At 49.3% G+C, this 12,019-nt stretch overlaps 1 pseudogene across 1 annotated transcript in view; it reads left to right on the forward strand.

Annotated features, from left to right (window-relative positions):
* Positions 1-910: 910 nt before the first annotated feature.
* LOC146839544 (aldehyde dehydrogenase family 3 member B1-like) overlaps positions 911-12,019 on the forward strand; it is a 386,047-nt pseudogene continuing 374,938 nt past the window's right edge. The window contains exon 1 of the transcript XR_014981105.1: positions 911-1,148. The product of XR_014981105.1 is annotated as an aldehyde dehydrogenase family 3 member B1-like (transcript). The remainder of the gene's footprint in view (positions 1,149-12,019) is intronic.

Raw genomic sequence — 12,019 nt, forward strand, 5'->3', positions numbered from 1 at the left:
AAAGGGGCTCCCCCACTTCATTGAGGAAAGGGGGTGGTTGAGACATATTTGTAGTGGCCAAATTTGTCTATGCCTTGCCCGTACTATGTAAGTGAGATGACAACATGGAAAAATGACTAAACACAAACACTGGGTTGACCACTGCGGAGACTGCCACACGGTGATGGTATGCAAGCACAGGCTGTGCCCGTCAACATGAGGTGGGAGTAGTGCTGAAGGATGGACTCCGCAGTGAAGGACACTTCTAATGAAACTGTGCCTGTCAGCGTGAAGCAGGCGGCAAACGGTGATGTAACACTAGATTGGGGCCAAGTGATTTGAAAAGCAAAATAAACTGCAGCACCAGCTGTGCCTGTCAGCGTGTGGAAGGCGGAGACAGGTGCATGGAATGGTTGACGGTGATGAAGCACAGGAAAGAAGCCAAAAGACTTTTACAAACCAGGGTAAATTGCCGTGTCAGCTGTGCCTGTCAGCGTGTAGCAAGCGGAGACAGGCGTGTGAAGAATGTTTGACGATAAAATGACAAATTCCTCACCCAGGAACGCCTTCGGAGGCCATCCCTGCACTGTCCTGACTCAGGAAGCTGCAGGTTGAGAGATGGAAGGCAATGGAGGAAGGACCGCCGGAACCTGCCGATCCTGTATGAAGAGGCGACGCTCCAGGCGGAGACCCGTTCCTTCGTCAGTAAAGGTAACTGGGCTGGTGACAAGGCATGCTCAAGATTTTGTGGAAACTCTGCTGCGGAGACCGGCTCCCACGCCGTGACGCTAACCCGGCAATGGCACTTCAAGGGAGACTGGCTTACCCCCACCGCGAAACCACGAAGGCTCGCCTCTTCGAATGCTCCCCTCCGGCGGTGCGCTCTCCTTACAAGCTACGGCTCAAGGCAAAGTCAGTCGCACCACGCAGACAACAGTTCCAAATTCGAAAAATTGGCAGGCACCACACTTCCACTCTGCAACGCGACATCTGTCCCCACAACTGCAGCGGATCCGCAATCCTCCGGGGCCCTCTCTTGCAACAATCAGATGCTGATGCACACTTTAGAGTGCCTCCTCATGTGGGGAGTCCAGCAGGCAAGATGACTTTGAAATACAGTCAGCAATCTGGATACACACGATCAGCACAAGCGGCAGCAGTAACTTGAGGTAAGAGAAGTACTCACTATATTGTTCCCTTATCAGGGTTGTATGTATCAGCTGTCACTGAATTACGTATATTGGGGGTGATGGTTGTAGGAGAGTAGGGTCTGCTTTCTATGTTCACCCCCACTTTTTGCTTTTGCTTTACTGGTTTTCGACTTAGATGTGGCTGTGGGCCTGCTAATCAGACCCACAGCCCTGCTGTTCTCTCTCTAAATTGATACTATGTACTTTAGGTGCATAACCCATTTGGATAGGATCACCTTATTGGTCCCTGTACAGTGTACCTTAGGTACCCAGGGCATAGGTGTATCCTAGGCCTACCAGGGGCTGCAGCATGTATTATGCCACCCCTGGCCTGGCCTTCCATTATGACACAACTGGCTGATCACTCAGCTGGGGCAAGGTCGTGTAATCACCCCTTGCTTAGGTGTAGTATTCCTATACCTACCTGATATATAGACACATGTGTACCTATCAGCCACTCCTATGGCAGGCCTTAACAATCCTGGAGGCAGAGTGCTTGCTGTGTTGATTTAGTGCCTGCGCTTGGCGCATGCGCACTTACACGGTGAGCTGAGAGGGTGTGTGGGGCCCTGGCCAATCACAACGCACTGAGAGGTATTTCACGGCAGAATGGCGCGAGCGCGCGTCACTGCATCCTCCTGAGGCTCAGCCGGGAGAGAGGCGACTGTTTGACATTCAGCGTAGTTTGCACAGTATTTTTTTTAAATAACTGTTTTATTCTGATTTTACTGCCTACCTTCAGTTTTTAATGTGTTTTTAGTTTTGGCGGCCCGCTACGATCCTTGTTTCAGCGCAGCTGTGTTGATTTAGTGCCTGCGCTTGGCGCATGCGCACTTACACGGTGAGCTGAGAGGGTGTGTGGGGCCCTGGCCAATCACAACGCACTGAGAGGTATTTCACGGCAGAACGGCGCGAGCGCGCGTCACTGCATCCTCCTGAGGCTCAGCCGGGAGAGAGGCGACTGTTTGACATTCAGCGTAGTTGGCACAGTATTTTTTTTAAATAACTGTTTTATTCTGATTTTACTGCCTACCTTCAGTTTTTAATGTGTTTTTAGTTTTGGCGGCCCGCTACGATCCTTGTTTCAGCGCAGCTGTGTTGATTTAGTGCCTGCGCTTGGCGCATGCGCACTTACACGGTGAGCTGAGAGGGTGTGTGGGGCCCTGGCCAATCACAACGCATTGAGAGGTATTTCACGGCAGAATGGCGCGAGCGCGCAGCGGACACGCGCAGCGGACACGCGCAGCGGGCGCGCCGCTGGCGCGCCGAAGGCGCGCCAAAGTCAAGCCCGTCTGCGCCCGTCCGCGCTTGTCCCGCGCCCGGGGCCGGATATTCTGCTTGCCATTCTCACGAGGGGAGAAAAACTTGGTCTAGGAATCAACTGCTTGACCTGTCTAAACAGAATTGTGCAATCCCTACCTGTTTTTCACTTGACAGAATGCGGATAAGGGGCGGAAACTACTGCGAGTCACAATGCTAAGCATGTAAGTTTCTTCTGCCTAGACCTACTCCCATAAAGTCGCTTGATATCTCCACTCCACCTGGGGCCAACAGATTAGACAGTTACCGGGAGGAACATTCCATCAAAGCAGCCCTGATAAACTGCAGATCACTGCCTAAGCATGCTGCTGATCTGTGGCTGCTTCTAAAAACCTTAAATTTGGATTTGTTATTCTTGACCGAAACATGGCTGCGTGAGGGATCGAATCCAGATATATGCCTGACTGTCCCCATAGGTTACAGAATGGTTATTGCCAACAGAGCCGACAACAGACTTGGAGGAGGTCTGGCAATAATTTTGAAAGAAGACTGGGATATCTCATATAAAAAAATAACGGAGCTGGATCCTATTGAGGCCCTGTCCTATCAAATTAAGCTCAACAAAAATCAGTCTACGGCAGGTCTTCTGATTTATAGACCCCCTAGTACTCCGACTTCTTACTGGTCGCCACTTTTCGACTACATTGCCAACCATTCACTGCGTTACTCCAGCTACACTGTACTAGGAGATTTTAACATACATATGGACCTTGCAACATGTCCTCAAACCACCTTAGTGGACGATGCACTTAAAAGTTTAAATCTTGTGCAATTAGTCAACTCTCCCACCCACTCAGCGGGACATACACTAGATCTCATCTTCTCTAACGACAGGGCCATCAGTGTGGAAAAACCTTTACCAGTAACCTGGTCAGACCACATGCTAGTCACATTCACGCTGGGACTACTATGTCCTGCCAAAGTCGGTGGACCCACTGTAGAAAAAAGAAGAAATTGGAGGAAAGTTACTTTTGACGCTATGAAAAATGAATTAGCTAACTCCACTCCTACTCCTTCAGGTGATCCCAATAGGGACTCTTCCCTCTTCAATACATGGCTGACCTCTGCCCTAGACAAGATTGCCCCGATCAGATCCTGTAAAGTAGTTAGGAGCAAGCCTTCAGCGCCGTGGTTCAATACTGAACTACAATTGGCTAAAAGTCACTGTAAAAAACTGGAACGCATCTGGAGAAAAAAATATGAAATCTCAGCCAAGTATACTTACAAAGAAGCATTGAAAAAATTCCATATCCTCAAGCGCAAAACTATGAAAGATTTTTTTGCTAAACAAATTATGGAGGCAGAGAACTCCCCTAGGGAGATTTATAAGATAGTAGAGAGCTTTCTGAAACCTCAATCCCTTAAAAGTATCATCCCGACTACCCCTTTGCTGTGTGAGGAATTAGCCTCTTTTTTTCATGATAAAATTGCGGCCATTTACTCTGCCTTCCCGATTACGGATGAGCGGGAGAGGCCCCTGACTGGTCATCCAGGTAAATGGTCCGACTTTCATCGGTATGAAAATGACGCCTCCCTGAGGGATCTTATGAAAATTAAGTCTGGCTGCCCCTCTGACCCCTGCCCGGCTAGAATTTTCAAACTTCTAGCCCCGGCAGTGAACAATACATTGAACAATGTTTGGAATACCTCACTTGACACTGGTATTTTCCCTACAGAATGGAAGAAAGCCTTTGTCTGTCCTATTCTAAAAAAGGAAGACTCTGATCCCACGGAACTGAAGAATTTTAGGCCCATCTCCCTGCTTCCCGCTCCTGCAAAAATTCTGGAAAAGGAGGTCCAAAGGCAACTGTCTGACTTTCTCGAATCCAATAACTGCCTACATGACTCACAATCCGGTTTTAGGGCGGGATATAGTACTGAGACGGCACTGCTGGAGGTGACAGAATCAATCCGGGAGACTATGGATCAAGGTAGCTGTGCCATGCTGGTACTGCTTGATCTGTCGGCGGCCTTCGACACGGTCTCCCATAAGATCCTGCTCAACAGGCTCCACTCACTAGGTGTTACAGGAACTGTTCTACGCTGGTTCAAGTCATTTCTGGGAGATAGATCTCAACAAGTCTTTCTTCACCCACACGTGTCAAGTGTTAGGACACTCTCGCAGGGGGTCCGCAGGGGTCCGCCCTGAGCCCATCTCTGTTCAACGTATATCTGGCCCCCCTGGCATCCATTGTTGAAGGCCTGGGTGTACGTGTCGTTTCTTACGCTGACGACACCCAACTTATCTTCTCCTTCAAAGAGCATAACGAGAATGCTTTCACTAAGTTCAGGCAGTGTCTCCGTGATATCTCCTCCTGGATGACCGATAACTGCATGAAACTAAATACTGACAAGACCGAGATATTGTTTTTTAATCAGCCGACCCCTCCTCAAGCTGAGCTCTGGTGGCCTGCAGAACTTAACCCCCCCCCCCAATTCCGGTCAACTCAGCAAGGAACCTAGGCTTTAGAATGGACACCCAACTCACTGGCAAGGCTCAAATAGCCTATATTTCCTCACAATGTTTCTGGAAACTGAAGGCACTTCGCAGGTGTCTTCATTTCCTTCCTATGGAATGCAGAAAGATGGTGGTGCATGCGCTTATCACTTCCCAGTTAGATTATGCTAACAGCCTCTTCATTGGTCTGCCTGACTATCTTATGAAGAGACTTCAAAGAATTCAAAATTCTGCTGCGAGATTGATTAGAAATGTGCCACTAAGGTATCATATTACTCCACATTTGCGGAGCCTTCACTGGCTGCCCGTAAAAAAAAGATTAATGTTTAAGGCCCTGGTCCTAGCCCATAAAGCACTCAGAGAGGTTGGCCCTCGTTATCTGAGACAGAGGCTCCAAAAATATCAGAACGCCAGAACCTTACGCTCCAGCAACCTGAACCTCCTTGCCACTCCACGTTTTAGGAAAGCTAGAATAGGAGGGAGGGCCTTTGTAGTAAAAACGGCTACTATGTGGAATATGATGCCTAACCACCTACGCCAGATTAAAGCTGAACTCCCTTTCAGAAAGGCCCTCAAAACTTGGTTGTTTGACCTCACGACTTCCGTCTAACGTCTCTCTCACCCCGCTGTCCTCTGCATGACCTCTGGATGCTAGCGCCGGGACACCTCCGTTGGAGGTAGCTGTCGCGCTTTACAAATGATTAAATAATAATAATAATAATAATAATAACATGTGAGATGGTGCTCTAGCATGAGCGGAGCCTGTCTGCAGCTTTCGGAACCATGTCCTTATAGCTGTTATATGATATAGCCTACCATATACTCTTAAAGTGCCTTATAATCTTAAACTGTTACGGTAACTATGGTTTGGCTTTATCAAAACATGTCGTGTAAGGTGTCTAACACTTTGGAATAATACCCCCATCCCATTTCTGGTGATGAGGAGATTATCCCTCCCTTCTAGAGGGAGAAGACATGTCGAAACCTACTTACCCGGTTAAAGCTAACCAGAGCCCCAGTATCACAAAATGGATGCTGCTGCCACGACACAAGTCTGACCTCCTGCTGCTGGGAGTGATCCCGGCACGGGAGGCTTGGACAATAGGTTTCCTGCCTTGGGAGGTGCGAGCACCACCCCAGACAGGCCTTAGTGTATTGGGGCAGGGAGGGATGAAAGAAACGAGACACTGCCTGGGGCACACAAGGTGTCCCATGCATAGTCCAGTTCAAACCGGTGCTGGGGCACACCAGCCCCAGTCCTGGCGCGAAACTGGACAAAGGGAAGGGGGTGTAACCACCCCCCTCCCAGGTCCCACCCATAAGGCGTGACCTAGTAGGCAACCCAGCCGCCCAGATTTGGATAAGAGTGGTAGCTGGGCCCCAGGAGATTAGATTATCCTGAACCTGCAACTTGAACAGAAACTCTGGACCTTCGACATTCGACGAAAGAAGAAGACTGAAGAATCTCCCTTGTGGCCAAGGAGTGGCTACCCTGTGCAAACAGGCACCATCAAGAGACTTACCCTTTGCTTTGCTGAAGTTCTACGAGGGACCGACTGCAGAGCCCGACCAGAGCCTTAACTTCCAGACTTCTCTGACCCTGATCCACATCCACAGCCGAGCTGAGATCCGTGGAGGCGACGAGAGACGTGGGACCGGCTACCTGGGAAAAGTGGCGAGTATCTTCCAGCGCAGCTTCTGAGGTACCCTCGAAGTTGTGCACCGGGGATTGAGAAGCCCCAACCCCAAGCACCATCTGCACCGAAGATCAGCCCCCCACACTCCACGAGTCCTGCGTGGGGCCCTTCTGCATTTTCCTGCTTGCCGCGTCTGTCCGGTTGCTTGCCCGTTGGCTAGCGGCCTTTGCGACGACACACCTTTAAATCTTCACTGCTGGTTTGGCTCCTCCAGACTGGCTCCCGCTCCTCTGCAAAAGAGAAGCACCCCAGACCTTCCTGGTCTGCACCAGAAGCAAGTCCTCCATTCTTCGTGGGTTCCGCTTGCCAAGGCTTGGTGAGTCCTAGTTCGACTTCGATGCCACCGACAGCAAGAGCCTTCGTGGGACAGCTCGCCTCCTGGTCCTGGTCGTCCTCGACGTCTCCTGGTACCCGTGGCTGCTGCGACAAGCTTCACCTCTTCACCTGCAATCTTCACGACATCGCCTGGTTCCTTCCTGGTTCCACGTGGTCACTGGCCAGTGACCTTGACTCTGTCCCTTCTGCTTGCAGGTACCCTTCCTTCTTGATCCCGGCCTTGGGATCCACCGGACACTCTGCACTGACTGCCTGTCAGCAACTTTCCTTCAGGCATCCATAGAAGTCCACAACGAAACCCGACGCAAGTTCACACCTATGCACCCGCAGCCTGTGGGCTAGGTAACTTGGGTACTTCGGTGCTCACAAGGGTAGTGACTATCCTAGGGTCTAGTTTCCGAGTCTCGACTTTCTAGCTACTCCAGAAGTGTCCTAAAACTGCTTATTTCAGAACTGTACTATTTCTATCAATTATACGCATTACGCGTGAGTGTTTCCACTCTGCAACTGAATCCCGTGGGCCTCCCACTTCCTAACTGTTGTTAGTGTAGTGTAGCCCCAGCGATTCCCTAGGCCTAGGCCTATTCTATTTCTGTGACAGTGGTCCTTATACCACTTCTTTAGTATATGGTCTGCGTGGCCCCTATGGCCTAACTGTATTACTTACCTGTGTGACTTAATGTATGCTTAAATAAGACTGTGTTGTACTTACCTGGAATCTCATAAAGAGTGCTGAGGGTTTGACTAGAATAAATACACTTTATTTTATATATATATATATCTGTTGTGGTGTCCTTTCATTTGGTATTCAAGGGATTATATATGGTATCACAGCTGGCTTCACATGCCATTCAGAGTTTAGCCTAAGACTGCTCTTGTCCATGCTACCACTAGGATAGCTGGTCTATAAGGTTGACTTTACAACCAATCACCATAAGGGTTGTTTGGACTGATATAAGGTGTACACTAGAACTAGTGACATCATACACCAGGCCAACTTCTCACATTGGTGAGCAGCGGTTGGGATCTGAGCTTGCTGTTGTAATACCATTGTAGTCTTGAGATACTAAATTGAAAGATCACACAGATATTGTTTAGGTACATATAACATAGATTATAATACTTAAGTCCTACTGGACTTAGTTGTTGTAGGTTGAAGGGACTAACACACCCTGACTACAACTACTAGAGAGGTTTAGTAGAAACAACTAGTGTAGGTAGGTGCACACACCACACCCTCACTAGATCATGTCTCTGGGAGGAGATCAAGGAGATTCTCTCTCAGGAGGGGCAGGTCTGAGAAAGATCCCCTCTAGATATGATACCCTAACTTTTCAGGAGATGAGACAATTGTGTACCTCCAGAAAGTTAAAACAGGGTGTAAACCCTACCCTCCTTCAGCTAGTACAGATCCTAGAGGAATATGATGCTCTTAGGGCCTCACAGGCTGGTACCCTAGGTACAGGGGAGGGTCTACCCACTACAGATGAGTCAGATGGGACTTCAGATGAAGAGGTAGACAGCCAGGGCCAAGTAGGAAGACTTAGCCAGGCTAACCTAAGCTTACATGGGAGTTTGCATGGGGTCCCCCCATACAGACCCCTAAGTGGGCTTAACCAGAGAAGCAGGAGGGACAGATCCCCTTCAAGGGAATCCATCCACTCCCATGTCTCTAGCATCTCTAATGCCTCTTCTCACAGGGGAATGACTTCCCCCCAGAGAAAAGAGCATGAAGCCAGAATGAGGGAAGCTAATCTAAGGATTGAGAGGGAAGAACTTGCCCTTGCCAAGGAGAAGCTTGCTCTGGCTAGAGAGCAAAAGTTAAGTGGGTTAGAACCCACTGGTGGCAGCAATATCCCTAAGGATAGAGACAGGCACTATGATAATAGAAACCTGAGAATGATTGTCCCTCCCTACAAGTGTGGGGATGACATCCACAAATGGATAACTGCTTTGGAGAGGGCTTGCAAAGTACAGCAGGTACCCCAAAGTCAGTGGGCAGCTATCTTGTGGCTCTCCTTCTCTGAGAAAGGTAGAGACAAGCTCCTCACAGTTAGTGATGAGGATGCAGACAATTACACTGTCCTGAAGAGTGCTCTAATTGATGGGTTTGGCCTAACCACTGAACAATACAGGTTGTTGTTCAGGGATACCCAGAAGACACAGACTCAGGACTGGACTGACTTTGTAGATTGTGCCACTAAGGCTCTGGAAGGCTGGCTAGTGGGAAGTAAGGTTAAGGACTATACAGGATTGTACAATTTGATCATGAGAGAACAAATCCTTAACAACTGTCAAAACCAGCTACTGCATCAACACCTGATTGATTCTGATCTGACTTCTCCCCAAGAATTGGGAAAGAAGGCAGATAGATGGGTCAGGACTAGAGTTAAGCAGAAAAACCAGAACCAGGGCGGTGATCAGAAAAAGGCAGACCAGAAGGGTAATGATCAGAAACAAAACGACCAGAAGTCTTCACCAGGCCCCCAAAAGGCTCAGGGGGAGGGTGGTCCCAAAAAGGATAAAAAGAAAGATGGCCAAAAGAAACCATGGTGCAACTATTGTAAGTCCAACTCACATTGGTTTAGTGAGTGCACCAAAAAGGATAAGCCCCCAGCCACCATTGCCCCTAAGGCAACTGTACCCCCTAGTTCAGCTGTAAGTGGTGGTTCCCAGCAAAAGGGCGTAGTAGGGTTAACCCTGGGAACTGAGGAGGATTCTGGCCTAGTCAGGATACCTACTCAGGCTGTTCTGATCTGTGATGGGGAAATAGCTTTGTCCTCTACTGTAGGCCCCAGTAACCTGGGCAAGTACAGACAGACACCTTTTATCAACCAAAGAATGGCTCAGGCCTACAGGGACACTGGGGCTAGTGTCACAATGATGACACCTGCCTTTGTGGACCCTGGACAGATCATACTAGGTGAGAACTACCTAGTGACCAACGCTAGCAATGCCACTACCTCCCATAGTGTGGCTATTGTTAACTTCTCCTGGGGAGGGGTAACTGGCCTCAAGAAAGTTGTTGTTAGTTCAGACCTTCCTGTGGAGTGTTTACTGGGCAATGATCTTGAAACCTCAGTTTGGTCTGAAGTGGAGTATAGGACCCATGCAGAAATGCTAGGGATAGATGCACATGTCCTTGCTGTGACCAGGTCACAGGCCAAAAAGTGCACCACTGAACAAGTGCTGGATCCTGAAACTATGGACCAGTCACAAACCAAGAGAAAGAGCAGTAGGGTAAAGGCTGAGCCTTCCCCCCTGCCTCAGGCACTGGATCAGCCCTCACAGGAGGATGATTCTGAGGGCCCTGAAGGAACTGTTCTAGAAGAACTTGAACCTGATCAGGTTGAGTTTCTTGGGACAGGGGGACCTTCAAGGGCAGATCTGAGGCAGGCACAATTAGACTGCCCCTCTCTTGAACCCCTCAGACAGCAGGCTGCTGCTGAGGCTGCAGGGAATGCTCAAGGTACCCATAGAGTGAATTGGGACGAAGGGCTGCTGTATTCAGAGGCTAGAGACCCCAAGCCTGGTGCATCCAGGAGGTTGGTCATACCACTGAAGTTCAGAGGCTTCCTTCTTACCTTGGCCCATGATATTCCCCTTGCAGGACACTTAGGCCAGAACAAGACTTGGGACAGGCTTGTCCCTCACTTTCACTGGCCCCATATGTCAGAAGATACCAAGGAGTTTTGTCGCTCCTGTGTCACCTGCCAAGCCAGTGGCAAATCAGGTGGCACCACAAAGGCCCCCCTCATACCACTACCTGTGGTGGGGGTTCCCTTTGAAAGAGTGGGCATAGATATTGTAGGACCAATGAACCCACAAACAGCATCTGGGCACAGATTCATACTGGTGATAGTGGATCATGCCACCAGGTATCCAGAAGCTATTCCCCTGAGGACCACAACAGCTCCTGTTGTGGCAAGGGCCCTACTTGGAGAATTCTCCAGAGTGGGCTTTCCAAAGGAGGTCATTTCTGACAGAGGTGCCAACTTCATGTCAGGATATTTGACTGCAATGTGGAAGGAGTGTGGTGTGAACTACAAGTTCACCACACCCTATCACCCACAGTGCAATGGGCTTGTTGAGAGATTCAACAAGACCCTAAAGGGAATGATAAAAGATTTACCAGACAAGCTTAGGCGAAGATGGGACATCCTTTTACCCTTCCTTCTGTTTGCTTACAGAGAGGTCCCACAAAAGGGGGTTGGCTACAGCCCTTTTGAGATTTTGTTTGGGCATCCTGTAAGAGGACCCCTATGTTTAGTAAGGGAAGGATGGGAGAGACCTCTCAGACAACCCAAACTTGGCATAGTGGATTATGTACTTGGTCTCCGCTCCAGGATGGCAGAGTATATGAAGAAGGCTTCTAAAAACCTTGAGGCAAGTCAAGAACTCCAAAAAGCTTGGCATGACCAAAAGGCTGTGCTGACTGTTTACCAGCCAGGGCAGAAAGTGTGGGTGTTGGAGCCAGTGGCCCCAGCAGCACTCCAAGACAAATGGTCTGGACCCCACACTATTGTTGAGAAAAAGGGAGAAGTCACCTACTTGGTGGACCTTGGGACTCCCAGAAGCCCCCACAGGGTGCTTCATGTCAACAGATTGAAGGCATATGTTGACAGGGCAGACATGGGCTTACTCATGGCTACAGATGAGGGGCAGGAGGAAGAGAGTGACCCTCTCCCAGACCTGTTGACTCAGAACCCTGATGATGGCTCAGTTGATGGTGTAGAGGCCCTGCAAAAGGCAGGCCTCACTATCAAGGCCACTAAGTGCCAGATAGGGCAGAGCAAGGTTGTATACCTGGGCCACCTAGTTGGTGGGGGTCAGGTTCAACCACTGGAGAGCAAGATCCAGACCATAAAGGACTGGACTCCTCCAACTACCCAGACTCAGGTCAGAGCTTTCTTGGGCCTGACTGGGTACTACAGAAAGTTTGTTAAGAACTATGGGTCCATTGTGACACCACTTAATGACTTGACCTTCAAGAAAATGCCAAAGAAAGTTCAGTGGACAGTAAGCTGTCAAAAGGCATT

Source organism: Triturus cristatus, chromosome 4_1, assembly GCF_964204655.1.
Source record: "Triturus cristatus chromosome 4_1, aTriCri1.1, whole genome shotgun sequence".
Classification (NCBI taxonomy): domain Eukaryota; kingdom Metazoa; phylum Chordata; class Amphibia; order Caudata; family Salamandridae; genus Triturus; species Triturus cristatus.